This window comes from Rutidosis leptorrhynchoides, chromosome 8, assembly GCF_046630445.1.
Source record: "Rutidosis leptorrhynchoides isolate AG116_Rl617_1_P2 chromosome 8, CSIRO_AGI_Rlap_v1, whole genome shotgun sequence".
In the NCBI taxonomy this organism is placed as follows: Eukaryota; Viridiplantae; Streptophyta; class Magnoliopsida; order Asterales; family Asteraceae; genus Rutidosis; species Rutidosis leptorrhynchoides.
The window spans coordinates 97,515,000-97,519,283 of NC_092340.1; the positions used below are offsets into that span (position 1 = coordinate 97,515,000).

General features: G+C 29.2%; 1 non-coding gene across 1 annotated transcript; it reads left to right on the forward strand.

Moving 5' to 3' along the window:
• The first annotated feature begins 378 nt into the window (after nucleotides 1–378).
• Nucleotides 379–485, forward strand: LOC139865489 (small nucleolar RNA R71). The gene has a single exon (XR_011765006.1). It is a non-coding gene; the product is annotated as a small nucleolar RNA R71 (small nucleolar RNA).
• The last annotated feature ends 3,799 nt before the right edge of the window (nucleotides 486–4,284 follow it).

A 4,284-nucleotide genomic window follows, 5' to 3' on the forward strand; every position in this document is an offset into this window, starting at 1 on the left:
TAGGAAACATTCTCTCGTTGTTCCATCGTTTGTTCAATGTGACAATCTTTCGTTAAGTGTGGTCCACCGCATTGCTCATAACTGATTCGTATTACGTGAATATATTTAGTCATCTTTTCCATTCGTCTCTCGAAAGCATCTATTTTTGCGGAAACAGAATCAAAGTCATGGCTAGAATCGGCTCTAGCCGCTTTAGATGAACGAAAAATATCTTTTTCCTGGTGCCACTCATGTGAGTGGGATGCTGTGTTATCAATGATTTTGTGAGCTTCGGTTGCAGTTTTCTTCATAATGGAACCACCAGCTGCTGTGTCGATGTCTTTTCGTGTAGCAACGTCGACACCTTGGTAGAATATTTGTACTATTTGATAAGTGTCTAAACCGTGCTGAGGACATCCTCTCAACAACTTTCTGAATCTTGTCCACGCCTCATATAATGTTTCATTTGGCTTTTGCGTGAACGTAACAATTTCTCCTTGAAGTCTCACGGCTTTAGATGCCGGAAAGAATCTTTTAAGAAATTTTTCAACTAAAACATCCCATGTGTCAATCGCTCCTTCAGGTAACGATTCTAACCAATCTTTGCCTTCTCCCTTTAAAGTCCAGGGAAATAACATGAGATAGATCTGTTCATCCTCAACTTCTCTGATTTTGAATAGAGTACAGATCCTATTAAAGGTTCGAAGATGTTCGTTTAGATCTTCTTTTGGCATACCACTATATTGGAATTGATTAGTTACCATGTGTAGGATTTGTCCTTCGATTTCATAATCTGGCGCATTAATGTCTGGCTTAATAATGGCGTGACCTTGGCCAGTGCGTGTGGCTCTCATTCGGTCTTCCATACTTAGAGGTTCCGTTACTTCCATAATTGAATTTATTGAATACGAATCACTGGAGGATTCTGATTTAACGGTTTGTGGTTCAGGAGGAATGATTAGTGGTTCAGGATCTTGGAATTGTCCCTGAATATCCTTCGGGTTTTCAATTTTGAATTCGGGTTCAAAAAATGGATTATCAGGATTTTGAGTTGGAGTACTTGGATTACTAGATGATGTTTCTAAAGAAAAATCAACGGCGACAATGTTGGCTAGATGTCTTGATCTGGTTACAGGTGGTGAACGTATGAAATGTGGTGAACGTTTTGCTCGGTGCATTCACTGAATATCCTATTAGTTATAAAAGATAAAAATTATATAAGTTATCAAATTAATAAACTTTTCTGATTTTGCCCACGTATCGAATAGCCAATAGATGCAGCAGGTAGCCAGGACCCATTAAATCGGAAGCCCACAACTCGCCACTAACAAATCCAACTATTACTACGAATCAGAAAATTTTGGATGTCTATCAATTTAACCGCTTAAAATAATTTTTCGTTTTGAAATTTTAGAGAAGAAATAGAAAAAATTCTAAGTCCTAAAAACTAGAGCGTCGAGAAATAAGAAAGAAAAAGAGTGCGTCGAAAAATGTCGAAAAATAAGAAAATTGTAGCGCGTCGAAAATTAAAAAGGGATTCTAAACGAAAAAAGCGAATTACTTAAAAGGATACTAAAATTTTAACACGGCGTCGCAAAATCTTAAGGCACCTAAATCTTAGTCTAAAGAAAAAGCACTTAAGGGATTTTACGGCAAACCCTAAAAATCTAAAAGTATAAAAATAACTATGGCAAAACTAAACTTAATACTAAAAGTTGTGACTAGAGTCTAAAAATCTAAAGGTAAAAAAACTTAAATTTTTTTTTTTTTTTTAATTTTATAGACAAAATCTTAAAAATATATTTTTTTAATTAATTTTTTTACACGAAATTAATAATTTTTTTTAAATTATTATTTTATTTTATTTTTTTTACGTTATTTTTTTTAAATATTTGTTTTAAAAAATTTTTTATTTTATTTTTATTTTTAAAAAAACGAGATTTTTTTTATTATTATTTTTTTTTAAATTTTTTAATTCATTTACTATTCATTGAATAGTAAATGAAACGAAATTAATTAATTTACTATTCACATAAAAGCGACATGATAAAAATTATTAATTATAAGTTACATAATATACCCCTGAAGTATTTAATAAATACGAATTTTTAAAACTTTACGATTCAAATTTGATTCAAAATTATTATTATATTATTATATTTTTTTCAATATTATTATATTATTATATTTATTAAATTATTATATTTAAATTAATATCTCTTTAATCAGTCAAAAACTAAAAAAAAAACTTAAATACCCCGTGAAGACACAAAAAGTGTCACCGACAGCGACGCCAAAAACTTGATGTGTTCTAGAGGGTGTGTATGAAACGGCTATCAGTATTATATTTATTTACTACAGGAAATCACCTAAAGTAAACTAGAACACAAAAGGCAAGTATACCTATCGTGTAATAATATAGCTAAGGTAAAGTCCGGGAGGTCGATCTGTGGACACTATTATTGGGTGTCTTACTAGGTCAAATTAGTTAATTAAGTAGTTAAACTAGATTTAGTAATATATAGTAATTATAGGTAACTTTGGGGGGATTTACCGTTTAATAACCGGTTTGTCGATTTTATATTTTTAAGCGTAAAGATAAATGACAATAATTAAAGTGCGTAAAATAAATAAATGACGATAAATAAAATAACAATAAATAAAATTGCGATAGAATATGAAATAAAAGGATTATGCTTATTTAAACTTCCGTAATCATGATGTTTGACGTTTGATTTTAATTAATTGTTACCCGGGTTAATTTTCCTTTGTCCTGGTTTATTTGATACCTATCTGGTTTTTGTCCATAATAGTCCATCGGTCATAAATATAAAGTGCTAGTGTCCTCATCAAATTACCCTTATACCCGAAGTCAAATATTCCCACTAATTAAGGATTTAAACTGTGACGCAGTTATCACTTCTGTCAACAATTACACCAGTTATCACTGTATGTAATCCACCCCTGTTTTGATTAGATATGAATATTAGTTTACCTACTTGATCAGTTTGAATAATCAATTACCCAACCCGAATAATTAATTAAAGGATTATAATAGATTCCATATGAACGTCACTAAATAGGACAACCATAATCATTATTAATTATTAGGTTAATTAATTTGAAGATAGGTTCGACATACTCCAATGAGTTGTCACTCAATTAGGCAATACCCCCCATCTATTAATAGTCAATAGTCTAATTTCCACAAGTGTCGGTCTTTTGTCCAAACTTTAATTATGGTCCAAAGTTCAATAACCTCGTCTTAATATTTAGTCAAACATCACGATTACTTCGACTTAAATAAGCATAATAATAACTTAGTTACGAGACATTAATTTAAAAAGTAAGAACATAACTTACAATGATTATTTATAGCGTAGCGGTAAACGGACAGAGTTTCGATTTAAAACCCGTAAAACATTCTTACAATAACCCACTTATTATTAAACTTAAATTAAAATTAAAATTATAAAATATAAATATATATATATATATATATATATATATATATATATATATATATATATATATATATATATATATATATATATATATATATATATATATATATATATATATATATATATATATATATATATATATATCGTATATGATATGAGAAAGGAAAAGAAAAAAGTGTCGTTTCTTCATTACTCCGTGCCTTGCTTTTATAGGCAAATGATTGATACTGTTGTAGGTGGAATTATTGATTTGAAATTTTCACTTATGACCCTTTAACTATGCTCAATTAACAACTTTTTATTATTTATTATTATTCTTATTATGAATTATTTAAATATTATATTATATTCTTGTGCATAGTTGACTTGTACTTTCAGCTCCGTTGCGTCGAGCGTTGAAAGTTGGTTCATGTCTCGGTTCCAGATTTTCGAACGCCTTTTCGTATAATTTAATATCTTGTACTTTGCGTTTTGCGGCTTGTACTTTTGTAATTTTGAGACGTTTCTCATCAATAAATTGAACCACTTGAATTGTACTTTATACTTTTTAGCTTTTTGGTCATTTGCCTCTTCAAATCGTCGAATCTGTCTTTTGTCTTCACATTTTATTATTTAAACGATAATTACTTGAAATTAGAACAATTGCAACTAAAAGCTTGTCTTTCTTGAAGGATAATGCTATGAAATATATGTTCGTTTTTAGCATTATCAATTATTAATAGTAATAATAATATTAGTATCAATATTATTAAAAATATAGATATGAATTTATACGCATAACTTGTTATATTAATATCCTTATTACTATCAATTCTAATATTATTAATATCGTTACTATTAT